At 43.1% G+C, this 15096-nt stretch overlaps 1 protein-coding gene and 1 pseudogene across 1 annotated transcript in view; both read left to right on the forward strand.

Annotated features, from left to right (window-relative positions):
- Window positions 1–10669: 10669 nt before the first annotated feature.
- Window positions 10670–13785, forward strand: LOC137636175 (zinc finger protein 454-like; annotated as a pseudogene).
- Window positions 13786–14474: 689 nt separating this feature from the next.
- LOC137636176 (zinc finger protein 585A-like) overlaps window positions 14475–15096 on the forward strand; it is an 89246-nt gene continuing 88624 nt past the window's right edge. The window contains exon 1 of the mRNA XM_068368572.1: window positions 14475–14766. The gene's annotated coding sequence lies outside the window, so the exon portion shown is untranslated. The remainder of the gene's footprint in view (window positions 14767–15096) is intronic.

Here is a 15096-nt window from a genome sequence, read left to right on the forward strand (position 1 = left end):
GGGAGGTCCAATGGAACCTGAAGGAAAGCTGGATCCAAACGGATTCCCCGCCACAGAGTGGTCCCGGTGTTTCCGAACACGAAACGGGTCCTGGAATGGTGGAGCTGCAGGACGAACACCCTCAAAGGGATGCCCTTTGCGGCCGACCCTCCGGAGATGCTCCTGTTCACGGACGCATCGAAGGAGGGGTGGGGTGCCCATCTCTAAGGGAAATCAGCAAGAGGGAACTGGACAGCCCTAGAGAAGACCCAGCACATAAATGTTCTAGAGATGAGGGCACTACAAAGAGTGTGCCTGGAGTTTGTACACCTACTCTGGGGAAACACCGTGGCGTTGATGTACGACAACGCCACGGTAGTAGCTTAATTAAAGAAGCAGGGAGGCCTAAGGTCGAAGGAGCTGTGCGTCCTCACGTTACAACTTCTGGAATGGACTGAAGTGGAGCAGATAAGAATATCAGCGAGGTTCATCCCAGGGAAAAGGAACGTCCTCGCCGACAGCCTCAGTAGGATGGGGCAAGTGGTAGGGTCCGAATGGTCTCTACACCCGTCAGTAGCCAGGTCCGTCATTCAGAGATGGGGTTCTCTGGTGATGGACCTCTTCGCAACAAGGCTGAACACGCAGCTCCCCGTGTTCTGTTCTCCTGTTCTCCAGACCCAAAAGCGGCGTTCGAGGACGCCTTCCAACATCCTTGGGACAATCTCGACGTGTACGCTTTTCCCCCCTTCGGGATGCTCAGGCAGGTCCTCAACAGGGTAAGAACGACGAGCAACCTACAGATGACTTTGGTAGCGCCCTGGTGGCCGGAGAGAGAGTGGTTCGTGGACCTAAGGGAATTAACACAACAGCCACCCTGGCCCCTTCCGGACAGGCCAGACCTTCTCCGGCAACCACACATACAAAGCTTCCACGAGAATCCTCGGTCCCTCCGCCTTCACGGGTGGAGGTTATCGAGCGCCTCCTGAGGAGGGAAGGCTATTCGTCGAGTACAGCATCAAGGATGTCGGGCTACCTGAGATGGTCATCGACAGCTGTATACGAGGCTAAGTGAGCCACCTACAGTATACCAAATGGTGCGCTGCTAGGAACATCAGGCTCCTGACGGCCTCCATCCCGCAAGTAGCGGACTTCCTAGTTTACCTCAGGGACATGGTCAACATGTCCATTCCAGCCTTCAAGGGAGTCCGCGCTGCTCTGGGCCAAGTTTTTCTCTTGAAAGGCATAGACCTGGGTAACTCCAGACATATCTCAATGCTCATTAAGAGCTTTGAGAAATCATGCGCCCCGCAAGCTGTGAAGGTGCCACAATGGGACGTGGCAAGGGTCCTGAAAATGTTATCCGAACCTCCGTTCAAGCCCCTGAAAGACATCGTGGACAAGGATCTCACTCTCAAGACGGTTTTCTTGCTGGCGTTAGCATCAGCTATACGGGTAGGCGAGATTCATGGTCTGTCCTACGAAGTGGCTCACTCGAAAGGTTGGCGAGAAGTCACATTCAAGTTCGTCCCTTCCTTCGTAGCTAAGACCCAGAACCCTGCCGTATGCGACCCCAGATTTGAGGGTTTCTCAATTCCGGCAATTCCCCGGTCGGACGACGTGAAGTATTTGCACCTATGCCCCGTCAGGGCAGTGAGGAAATACTTGGAAAGAACAGCAAGACTCTGGCCCGGGATCAAAAGTCTTTTTGTCTCCACAGGCCTCGTGAAGAAGCCAGTCTCGAAGAATACCATCTCCTTCTGGTTGCGGCAGGTCATCATCAGGGCCTACAGTAAGGCAGGAATCCCCCTGCTGGGGAAACACAAGCCCCATGACATTAGGGTCCTGAGTACTACATTGGCCTTCGAGAAAAGTATGGCAGTGGGCCAGATCCTAAGGGCAGGTACCTGGGCCAACCAGTCTACCTTCACGGCGCACTATTTGAAGGACTATTCAAGAAGATCCCTGGAAGGGTTCTCGATAGGTACCGTTGCTTCCGCGTTCCAAACGGTTTAAAGGGAAAGCCTCAGTGATAACCGCGGGTAACAAACACAAGAGACACAGGTTCGTTCCTTAAACCCCCTAGTACCTTCTTTCCCTTTTTCCACATCAAGTGGGCTCTGTGAGGGCCCCGAGCCAGAGACGAGTACCTCAACAAGAGGAAGACATGCCCCCTAGGATTTCTTGCACAGGTGAGTTTCTTATACACTAGATGAGTTTTTGTGTAGTTTCCTCTCAATCGATTTTCTATGTTGTCAACACGACCTAGCCTACTTTCTAGGTCTCTGGATATTCCTCAGCATGGTATCAAGACCTTTTTAGGGCCACGCCCACCTCCTAAAGTATAAGTCTCCTAAGAAAGTAGTTCGAGGTAAGTACTTTGTGTTGGAACAAATCACAAATTTTAAGTAATTTGTATTTTTCCTAACAGTACTTACCTCAAACTACTTAAGGGTAATGGCCCACCCTGCCTTCCCTGAGTGTCCTCTGGTATTCTTAAAGACCTTAGCAACCAAGAACTTACTGGAGGTCGAGACCTGAGCAAGCATGCTCTCTGACCCGGGGTTAGCCTCAGGGTGCGTATCACTCCGCCTGAGGTTACCCCTCATAGAAAATGGGTTTAGGGTAAACTACACAAAACTCTGGTCGGATGGGAGGAGATCCCAGATATTGTTAGGAAAAATACAAATTACTTAAAATTTGTGATATTTTGATCTGGAATAAAGGAGAAAAAACAGCAAAGATTATAGATGTGAGAGTTTTTACCCCTTTGCACGATTGCCCAGACCGTTAGCTCTCAGAGTCGACGAGGTGACATGATGCCTCCAAACATCTCATGCGAAGCACAGAGTAGCTCCCCAGGTCAGGCATTAGCCAGTTAGTTTTTTGGACTTACACCCACCTAACGGTGAGTCTTTACTGTAAATATCGTAAGAGTTTGTATGTAGTGCAGTAATAAATGACAAATTTGGAAAAAATTTGCATTTTCCCTATGTATACAATCCTGGAGCTCTTAACACATACTGGTCCCGCCATCACCTTCCCCCTGGAAGTTCTGCCGCAATCGCACAGTGACTTTCAGTTACAAGTGGTGGTGTGAGCAGAGTGGTTGGTCCAACTCTCGCTCTCCCTTTGCTAAGTAGCTAAACCCAGGTTTGTATAGTTGGGAAAAATACAAATTATTTCCAAATTTGTCATAGTAGCATAATTATTACTATTAGAAGCCAAGGTGCAAAAGCAAATTGCCACTAGCCCAAGGGACCAAATAGGTGACAGCCTGGTGCAGTGAAGAAATAAGAATTTAAAGAATAAACTATATAAGAGAAAAATGAGATTGTTTTATGATAGATAACAATGTTGAATAAATAAGCATTATAAAAACCAGGAAATGAAACATCGTCAACAGAAAAAACATTTGTACTAAGTTTGAACTTGGAAATATCCGCTGATTCAGTTGCAGGGGCAGTAGTTGATTGGCTTGGTCACAGCCTAAATAAAGCTTATAGAATAATATACAGCATTAAGTCTTTTGAAACAATGTTGGTGGCCTTGTGTCTTTTTGAAAGTAATACTGGATGATTGTACCTGCTTCCTGTACTGAAGTTATGAATGTTAGCAGGAAGGAAGAATCAAAATCTAGTCTACTTGTATTGGAGTATGAAGCTTTGCAATTATTTACAAAGTACTATGGTATGGAGATAGCTTCATTTTGGGGGTTTGAATATAAGTATAGTAATAAGGTAGAAAAGTATCATTATTTTCTAAGATTTATGTGATTTTCTTGATGTAATCTATTTAATGTTCTTAGTGATTAGAGGAAAATCTTCATTAAAATGTCTAGATATTTGGTTTTTCTTTCATTTCCACAAATGCTCTTCTCAAACATTTCAATCTGCATTGGTCTCTCTGGAGAGAGAGTTTCTCATCAAATTATTTTACAGCATTCTTAGTACAGTACTGTATTCAGGTTTCACAAGAATGAAGTTAAGATTTAATGATATTTTGCTGAGTAATATTCCAATTCCCAGGGCTGGGTCTTCTGGGTAAAATCCATAACACAATTTATTTAAGCATAAATTCTACAGGTTTCAGTATTAATGTGAGTTTACTAAATTGAATATCTGATGTTATTAAGTTTACATTATTTGATTGTATTTGTGGTACAGAGCAGTAATCATGTCCAGAGGCTGTCATGGTTTGTTTTTGGAAATTCTATTTGTTTGGACTCATAGCTCACCCTGATGTTAACTGTACTAAGTGCAATCATTTGGGTTTAATTTCGGGTCAAGTTTGTTTTTTGTTGTTTGCATATGGGAAATAGAAGCCTGAAGGATTAAATAAAATATTTTATGTAACTTTTAAAAAATGTTTGTTTGTTCCGTCACTTTATATAAACCTTGGCTATTTATAGGGTTATTACTTTCGGCGAGGCTGGAAAATGAGCCATAAGACTTTTAGTGAGGGTTAACTACCCATTCCGGTAGTTAGTGGGGGTAGGGGGGATAGCTTGATACCGCTCCTTTTAACACTCCGGTGATTTAGCTCTCTTTGGTTTAGGCTCGTTGTCGTTCTCCATCCTCACCAAGTTATATTTTGGACTGCTATTAATGGCTTTTGTTTGTGCTTTCTCTTTAATAGTATGTGTTTGTGTTGACTTTTGCCACCATGCGTACCTGGCCTGGACTTGAAGGCTGGCCCTGCTGTACCTCATGTTGGTCGTGGACACCAACCTCCACACCCTTTGTCCCACCATATAGAAGTCAACGGTGTGATTATAGTAATATCTGTAATGAGTGTCGGGAGTGGTCTGCCTCCCAGTGGGAAAGGTTTGGGCGATGGCGGAAGAAGTCAAAGCAGGATATTTCTCTTTCCAAGGTTCCTTTGAAGGAAAAAAAAACACAAGACCTCTTCTTCTGCCTCCCGACCTTCCACCGTTCTGTCCATCCTTCGAGGAGGAAGATAAGTCCGTCTTCTGTCTCCTGTGAGTGGCTCTCACCATTAGGGGAGTTCTCTTATAGAGACTCCTCTTCGGAGGATTGCTAGTATAGGTGAGCTTGCTGTTCCCACGTCTCAGAGCTCACCCTCCGCTTCGCCTGAGAGATTGCCTTTGACCATCGGTGAAAAGGCACTTCTTTGGCCTTGCTTTGCAGCCGTTCCCCGCAGAGGAGCTTCTGCTTTAGTCGTCTTCTAGCCTTCAACCTTCGCCCATTCCTGGTCATTATCTTGACGACGCTGCTGCTAGTCCTGTCCTTGGCCGTGGACTCTTCTGGGGATCGTTCGCGATCTCTATTAATGGATGTTTGCCCTTCCAAAGGGCACTTCCCTGGTCCAGTTCGACCTTTGTGCTGACCTGCCGTCATCCTTCCTGTCTCCTGTACATCATCCGGATGTTCTTCCGAAGCATTCAGCTGCGCGCCAACACTTTCCAGCTCGCCAGTGCCCTGTAGTGCACCAGTGCTCTCCAACAGCATAACAGCGCCAGCATGTATTCCAACGCTTTCAGAGCGTCTTCGCTCTCCAGTGCTTCGACGTTTGCCTGACCACCAACCTTCTCCTGCTCGTCCTCAGCACCCTCGAAGCCCCAAGCGATCTACCGATTGCTGGCGCCCATCAGCGTAGCCCCTCCATTCCAAAGAGGAGCATTTGCCATCGCTTGCCAGCCAACCTATGCTCGCCAGTGCAACAGCGCTCCCCAGCTCAAGCTCGTCGGGCCTCCCCAAGACATCAGCGCTCTCCAAACTAGCGTGTGCCAAAGCTCTCTACAGCTCATCAGCACCCTCCAGCTTGCCGGTGTTCTCCAACGCCCACCTGCGTGCCAGTGCTCTCCTGCGCATTCACTGGAAACTGCGCACCAGCATCCTCCTGCGCAGTGCCTTACTGCGCCCCAGCACTCTCCTGCTCGCCACCGTTCTTCTGCACACAAGATCTCTCCGGCCCACCAGTGCTTGCTATGCGCCTGCGCTCACTGGCTCACTTGCGCCATGGCCATGAGCAGGCTTCTACAAGCTCTATGTTTATTGAACTACAAATTGACAGGTCACCATTGCCTCATTCCCATCCCCGCAAAGGCATTACAGTGCTACCAGCGGGGAAAGGGGAAGGGGTCTTCACAGAAGGGTTCAGGATCCTGAAGCTGCCTTCCTCAATGGTGGACCCATCAACAGCAGAGACTCTTGACAGGGAACCTTCGGTCCCTTTCCCTTCAGGGGATCTTTCTGACAGTGCGTCAGTCAGTCAGCTGCTGTGGTTCAGTGCTATGCTCAGAGTAGTGGTGCAAGCCTTCAAGCCTTCTCTGTCTGCCAGCTCTTCGGAGCAACCTTACAGCTCCAGCAGACATATTGCAAGGAACCATAGCATCTTGTTCACCCCTGTAGATGAAGAGAGGAGTCTCAGATGCGGGCACTTTCGTGAGGGTAAAGCTGACTCCTGTTAGGCCAACAAGGCCTGCTTTTCTGCATCTTCCACCAGACACTCTCCTACCTCACCTCTGCCGAGAGAGTTACGTGAGGGTGGGGCTTCTTCTCTTCCACCTTCGGAGGAAGTTTCCCCTCGCACGGATAGTTCACCACCGTGGGAAGTCATGAGGGACATGACAATCCGGCCTTCAATGCTTGAGTCCTACCTCCTTCCTCGGAAGGAACCTAAGGACTCCAAGACTCTTCCAAAGTCCTCTTCAAGGACCTCTAATTCTACAGATGCAGCCAGTCACTCAAGGGATGTCCGCAACCCACTCCGAGAAGAGCTCTTGGTTGTGGAAGAAGGAGACTTTGCTGCCAGTTCAATGTCGGAAGGAGAGCAGAAAGTGTCGTAACATGCATTCTGGCAGGTTCAGACTCTCATGAGGGTTCTCAATTTGTTTACCAACCCAGAGATACTCCCTCGAGAGGGCAAAGACCAGTGCCGCCTTGCGTTGGTCTCAGGAGCTGAAGGGTGCCAGGGCTAAGATTGCCCTACAGTCTTCTGTGGTTGGTGTTGTGGAAGGGGTATTTCTCCTCTCGATGCCACCATTCCAGCAATAGCAGAGTTCTTCGTGTATTTACGTGAAAAAACACGCCTGTCAGTCATGGCGGTAAAAGGCTATCGCTCAGCCTTAAGCGTCACCTTTAGACTAAATAGAATGGTCATTTCTTTAGCCTCGCCTTTAGACTGAATGGAATGGCCATTTCTTTATCGCTAGAACTTTCCTTACTCATACGGAGTTATAAACTTACCTGTCCTCTGTCTGAAGTGAGACCTCCCCCATGGAACGTGTTTCGAGTTCTCAGGTCTCTAAAGAGACCTCCGTATAAACCATTATCACCACCTAACCTGGAAGATGATGTTCCTGATAGCTTTTGCTTCGGCCAAGCGAGTCAGTGAACGTTATGGTCTCTCATACAACATCTCCCATTCAAGGGGAAGGGAGAGAGGTAACGTTCATCTTCGTCCCTGAGTTTGTTGCTAGGACTCAGAACCCGGGAGTAGCGGATCCTCGATTTGACTCCTGGATTTTGAGTCTTCTTTCTGTAACAGATGACCCTGATCATCTCTTACTCTGCCCAGTGAGGAGTTTGAGGCTGTACCTTAAGAGAACAGCCAGAGCCTGTCCCCATGTGCCTGCACTCTCTGTCAGTACAGGGAGGACCAAGAGGAGGGTCACCAAGAACACCATCTCAGCATGGATTTGCAAGATCATAGACCATGCGCTGAATCCTTCACGTCGCCCCAGAGCTCATGATGTTGGGCGTAGCTACATCCCTGGCATTCAAGAGGAACTTCTCAGTGACAGTTTCTTCAGACTGGGGTGTGGAAATGTAAGAACACTCTCACAGCCCAATTCCTGCAAGATATGACCCACAGGAGGCTCGATACGTTTTCTATTGGCCCTATGTTTGCTACACAATAGCTGCTATAAAATGCACACTCCTTATTGGACAAGTATCAGAAGGTTGAGGACACTGTATTCGGTTTTAGTCAGTGAGAATTCTTTTCTTCATCGTCCTCTCTCCTGGAGAAAGCAGCATCCTAGGTTCTGTGCATAAGCTGACCTCAAACTACAGTAGGTAAACCATGTTTTCTTGTGTACCTAGTATAAAGCTAATACTGTTGCGTCCCCATACCCTGGTGAGGTGGTATTGGGAAAGTCTTGGTTACAACAGTTTTTACTATAAAAGACTCGGAATAACTTTTACCTGGATGGTCACACTTCTCAATATCTCAACATATAGCTTGTGTAGGGCGTGTTGGGACCAGGGCAACACCTGCCCTGAGTGTTGGAGGTGGTCTGCCTCACAGTGGAAGTGCTTTGGACGTAGGTGCAAGAAGTCTAAGAGAGATTCTTTGTCTTGAGGGTGTTCCTTGAAGTCGAAGAAACTTCGGACTTCTTCATTCCACACACACACACACACACACACACACACACACACACACACACACACACACACACACACACACACACACACACCCCGATCTCTTCCCGAATGTCCTGTTCGATCAGTCTCCCGGGGAACGGTCAAGCAGAAGCATAGACCATTCAACATCAGGTCAATTTTGGGGTTTAAGGGACGTAACTGTTTCCCTTGGAGAAGCGGTTCTGCCCTCCCCTCGGGGAGTGGCTGCTCTTTTTCTGATATTTTACAGGTGTGGCACTCGCTGGGTATGGCTGGTCCCCTGTCAAACGAGGCGTTGTTGGAGCTTCTCCATCTAGGTGCTGAGAGGAAGAGGACATTGGTTTCGTCTGAGGTGGAATTGTTGCCGATGAGTGCTGTCCTTGGCTATTCTGGAGTTTCTGCCACCTTGTCCGCAGAGGAGTCTTCCCCTTTGCCTTCGCCTGCTTTGGAACTATAAAGAGACATAATCCTTTATGTTTCACAGTTAGGCAACCTCTTTCTTGCCAGTTATCTCTTGCTTGACCAGGGAGAAGGATTGCATAGCATTGATTACCATAGTGTTTATTGATTCTGTATAGTTCACAGACTGTAAGTGGACCCTTCAGTGAAAATAGGTTAAAGGCTGGATACCATTTATCATGTATTATTTCTATCTCATGATTATTCTTATCACTGACTGTCGTTTTCCTATCATAATATAACTGCTTCATATATATTGACAGATTTTCCATGGGTAGTGTTTCACATACACGTCCCCAGAAACAAGTGACCATAAAGTGTCATAGAATGAGTTCAGCAGCAGTCAAAGTTAAGGGTTGTCAATGTCCAAACCCTGCTGACTTCTTTTGGAGATAATGAACCACAATGTTGTGTGGTTCTCCTTTAAGCTTGAAGCTTTTTTAAGTCGCAAGCTTGGAACTTTTTTATGTTCCAAGCTTGGAACTTTCTTATGTCACAAGCTTGGAACTTTTTTTGAATACTTTGACCTTGACTGAAAAGGCTCTTTCTTGGTGTTAATTGCTTAGAAATTTGCATCATAAACCTAATGGCACTGTATTTTGAAAAAGAACTTTTATATCTTATATCTTATTTTTGGGTGTGTGGGTGTCCTAAAAAAACCAGGTACTTGTGTTTTTGTATTGATATAGGGGTGCCCAATTAGTGGGAGGGTTTTTTTTTATTCGAATAATTTTTCAGTCTTGTATTTTTTTCAATTATTCCATGTTATAGGAATGAGCTTTTGTTACTAAGTCGTCTTCCCTTTGTTCAAGTATCCCCAGTACTTGAGGACAGATGCCCACTTACAAGATGAGGAAGTTTTCAGGGGTACACCTCCTCCATCTCTCTGATCTGGGCGTCTTATCAAGGCAAGGGAAGCCAGTCTTCTTTCCTTGGCCCTCATCACTCCCTTCTGGCCTCGGAAGGACTGGTTCTCAGACCTTTTTGAGGTCCTAGTGAAGCCTCCTGTCTGATTGCTAGAGAGACCAGATCTACTCAAAGCCTCACTTTCATTGTCTTCATCAGGTGCTCAACATGCTTCATCTTCATGCTTGGAGCCTGTCAGGAGGTTCTCAAGGTAAGAAGGCTTTTCATCTAGTTAGCCTAAGCCATGTGATGCTCTACATGTTGAGTTTATCACGTCAAATATGCAGTTTTTTTTACACTGGTGCCGGATAAAAGGTTATTCTTCATCCAGACCCTCTCAGCCTAAAATTGCAGAATTCCTGGTCCATCTTCACACGGATAGAGGGTATCTGTTGTTCTTGAGAAGGCACTGGACAACACAAAGGCAACCAGAAAGAAACAACTTATGTTAGTAATGTTAATTTGCCATAGCAGTAGAACTAAAGCAAGGGTAGAGGGAGTGATATGGAAGAGTTTGTGGTATATTTTCGTGTATGTGCAAGATTACTATAAAGCCTTTTGCTGTTCATAATTCTGGAGGAAGGCTCAGAGGTGCACAGCAGTATTAGCAAGACAATTTTGATGGTGACTTGAGAGGAAGTACAGTAAAGGAAGTAAGACAATGGATGAAATGTCTTTGTCTTTTTGAAGAGCAAGGGAAAAACTATTTAAAGAATGAAACCAATAATGTCACAGGAAATACTGTGGATTATAGAATCTACAGAGGATATGAGATTTTTAGATGCCTGAAATGTGTAACAATAACAGATAGAACACAGACCAATGTCTGTGGTTTGTATGGTTAGGAAAAATACAAATTACAGTACTTTATGAATTTATTTTATTTTTTAGAAAACTACATTATTTTTATTGAAATTTGCTCATCTCCAACTAATTGTAGTTTTCTATTCTTTCAGACTTTTCATCGCAAAGGAAGGAATCATCCACCTCTTGCTGCTAAAGCTTGTAAGCTACTGAAGGTATATGTAAGAGACGTAAGATGGAAAAAGAAAGGGTCATGTTGGAAGTTTTTGTTATTAAGTATGATGTCTGAGAATAGGAAGTTTAGTCTTAATTTCCTCTTTGAAGTCTATTGTAAATAATTAAGGGGTTTCTCATCTTTTGATAGGGAGAGGATGATGAATTCTGAACCACCTTTTGAATTTTCAATGAAAAGTGAAATTGAAGATCTATTTTCACCTGCAGTAGATCCAGGAAATAATGATATGTCTGGCAGTGTTGCTGTCTTTAATGATGGCGCTCTTTTCTTGGACCCAAAAATGGAAGTCAAAGTAGAGCCAGAAATATTTGATTCTAGCGAAAGCTACTTGAAAAATTCCGACGAGTACGATGCATCATTGAGTGAAAACGGTTTATTAAGTTTTAAAGGGGATGTCGATGATGAGGAAAGTGTAGACACTTACTTAGGGACAGCTGTGAAAGAGGATAAAGGAAAAGAAAAAGGAAGACTTTTATGTGGAATCAGTGGAAGAGAATTATTACAGAAAGATGTTTTGAATCAAGAGGTGAATCAAATAAATGAGAAGCAGATAAAAAAAAGGATCTTTGGTAATGTTGACTCCAATGCTCTAGTTAGAAAGCGATGCACATGCAGTGAATGTGGGAAAGCTTTTCGTGATAGATATAGTCTTTCATTACATTTAAGAATTCACACGGGAGAAAAGCCATACACATGTAAAGTCTGTAGTAAAGCATTTACTACAAAAAAAACTTCTCACTGGACATGTAGGAATTCATATGGAAGAGAGGCCATACAAATGTAATGTCTGCAGCAAAACATTTACTTTAAAATATAATTTCACTACACATTTAAGAATTCACATGAAAGGGAATCCATACAAATGCAATGTCTGTAGCAAAACATTTACTACAAAAGCACATCTCACTGTACATGTAAGAATTCACACGGGAGAGAAGCCATACAAATGTAATGTCTGTATCAAAACATTCAATGTAAAAGGAGGTCTCACTAAACATTTGAGAATTCACACGGGAGAGAAGCCATACAATTGCGATGTCTGTAGCAAAGCATTTACTACGAAAGAACTTCTCACTAGACATGTAGGAAATCATATGGAAGAGAAGCCATACAAATGTAATGTCTGTAGCAAATCATTTGCTTCAAAACAAAATCTCACTACACATTTAAGAATTCACATGGAAGAGAATCCATACAAATGTAACGTTTGTAGCAAAACATTTACTAGAAAAGCACTTCTCGCAGCGCATTTAAGAATTCACTCAGGAGAGAGGCCATACAAGTGTAATAACTGTAGCAAAACATTTACTACAAAACAAAGTCTCACTACACATTTAAGAATTCACACGGCAGAGAAGCCATACAAGTGCGATGTCTGTAGCAAAGAATTTACTTTGAAACACCATCTCACTGGACATTTAGGAGTTCACACAGGGATTCTCACCAGATCAGCTAAGTCTTAATCCTGGACCCCAGCAACCATCAAGGGAAGAACCAAAAAATAAAAGGATACAATTTCAAAGTGTTAAATGGTCCCTTGCGGGGTGGGGCAGACATAAAAACCAAGTATCCGAGGAAAAAATTAGAGATTCGGATTTACCACCTGAGAAAATTGGTATTCTAGACTGGCCACAAGGAGAGATAGGTAGCTTAGATGTCAAGACCAGGAAGATTCTCACCCTGCACAAAGTCACATATAGAAACCAGTGTATGGACAGAATATACCTCCCACGCAGAGACGGTAGACTAGGCTTAACTGAAATCAGTCAAGCCTACAGAGCTGCAATAGTAAGTATAATGCAATACTTAAAAGGCTTTGAGGATGAAAATATCATAAAGGTTGCCCAACATCATAATGGAGCCCTAGAGCCAACTAACTTCAATAACAAAGCAGGCTAAGAACTTTGCAGAATTGGTAGAAGAAACAAAGGACACTGAACAGACTCCAGCACCAATGGTAGGCAGGAAGACCAGGCACAAATTCAGTTCTGTAGAGGAAAAACTTTGAATGGAAAAGTGGAAACACCAGAATAGGAAGATTCCAAGAAGAACTTGGAAAAGGTTACACAGACAAAGAAGAGTCACTCAAATGGATAAAGAATGGAAATTTAATTTTTGATGGAGAAAGGATGATAGTAGGAGCACAAGCCTAAGGCCTCCTAACAAACGGTTTCAAGAAAATGACGGGCACATCAGGAAACAACCTGTAAAGGTTTTGTCCAGCAGCAGTTGAGAGTGTTGGTCATCTAGTTTCAGCCTGCCAGACCCTACATGCAGACGTTCACAGCTCGCCACAATAACGTGTGAATATATACATTATGATTACGAATCAAACGCATAAACTATGTACTCGTTTACTACTTTATTGCAATTCTGACTATTATGGATTACAGTACAATAATACCTTCAATTTTCCCCCTGATCAAAAACCTTCATATTCTAATGGGGTCTATTACAATATTCCAGCAAATCTATAGAACTAATGTGAATAAAAAAAGATACTGCTATACACCATCAAGTTCATTCATCTTTCATTAGACACGATATCAATACTTTATATCATAAAATAATAAGCCTTTTACATCATTCTGTGATTGAAAATGAAGTCCCTTTCTAAAATAACATTCTTTGAGTGACATGTAAACATGAGAAGGAGGCCTGGCTTGAGCTAAGCTAGACTTTTATTTCTAGGTTATATATTCTATAGATAATCCTTTGGATTTAATTCATTCGTTAGACATTATAATAGACAGGACACTTGCCGTTTAGACATAAAATGACGGTAAATACAAGATTTTGTTAACACTCTGAGGACGACTAAATATGTTAGTAGTAACTCTACAGCAAATATTTACAACGGCTCCTCATCACGGTTGACTTTGTCTTACCTTCTTCACTATTAATTTCTTGGGTTAATTTAAATCATGAATAAATAAACACAAGTTTACCTAAAGGATTATTTTTATTGATTTAAAAACCGGATTATTAGTTTATTTGGAAGATTTAATTCATGAAAAATAAGGATACAAACTGATAGTATTTGAAACTATTCATCATATTGTAACATTTTCACAGTATCTGTATTTAGAATGATTTAAATTTAAGGTAAATAAATTGTTTTCATTATTTGTGTGTTTTATAATTTCATAATCTTTGAGAGAGAGAGAGAGAGAGAGAAAGAGAGAGAGAGAGAGAGAGAGAGAGAGAAAAATATGTTGTTAAATTTGAGTAGATTAAGGAGGTAGTGGAAGATCAATTGAGAGAAACATATGGGAAATGTTAGGGAAAAAATATCATAGAAATATGGAATAAATATGATATTGAAATAGAAGAAGTAAGAAAGTATGAAAAGCAAGAACTCTAAAATGAAATAAAAAGTAAAGTGGCAAATGAAATTAAAGAAATAGAAGAATAGAAAGCAGAGATGACCAAATTGAGGTTTTTGAATAGTAATGGTAGAAGAGATTTCATAGGAGAACTTGACACTGATGAGGTTGTAATAGTTATGAAAACAAGGTTAAATACGCTAGAATTAAAGGAAGATTATAGAAATAGGAATGATGATAATAGGCTTTGTGTGTTGTGTAGGGAGCCAGAGGATACTACCGAGAATATTTTCAACTAACGGGTTAAGGAAATTTAAAAACCCCTACTAAAGAGGTTTCCCGGTATATTAGAAAGTTCATAGAAGTTTGAAGTAAAAGTATGCAATCTTTGAAGCTGTCTGTGTAGGAGGTAAACTAATAATAATGAATTTTCTGCAGATTGCAACACTTTGCACCTAATGTGCTCCTTCTAGTAGTATGCCCACAATCCAATGTTGTGGAGAGAGCAACGAGGACCCTTGAAGTAGAGACCTCTTGCAAATGGTGACAGGCGTTTTACATAGTGCCTCAAAATAAGCCATTTCTTTAGAGGAGAAGCCAACACCATTGTGAAATTGTGTAAACTCAACTTGGTGTGACTGGGGATATTTGTGAAAGAAAATGTCAACTGGGCGTTGTGAATCGGAATAAGGTAAGATAACTTGAATCTGTTTCTGGTTACTGATAATTTTGGCGTCTGTTTACAAGACCACGTGTTTTCACTGTTGTGGAGAGAGCAACGAGGAACCTGGAACGTGGACCCTGAATCACTTGCCTTTCGTCTTTTTCAAAAGTGTATTTAATTGGGTTGCCACTAACGCCTGTCAAACCGTCTTTGAGGATTGACTTCTTAAAATGTTTTATATTTCCTTGTTTCCTTTCCTCACTGGGCAATTTTCCCTGTTGGGGCCCCTGGGCTTATAGCATTCTGCCTTTCAAACAAGGGTTGTAGCTTAGCATTTAATAATAATAATAACAATAA

This window comes from Palaemon carinicauda, unplaced genomic scaffold (assembly GCF_036898095.1).
Source record: "Palaemon carinicauda isolate YSFRI2023 unplaced genomic scaffold, ASM3689809v2 scaffold244, whole genome shotgun sequence".
Classification (NCBI taxonomy): Eukaryota; Metazoa; Arthropoda; class Malacostraca; order Decapoda; family Palaemonidae; genus Palaemon; species Palaemon carinicauda.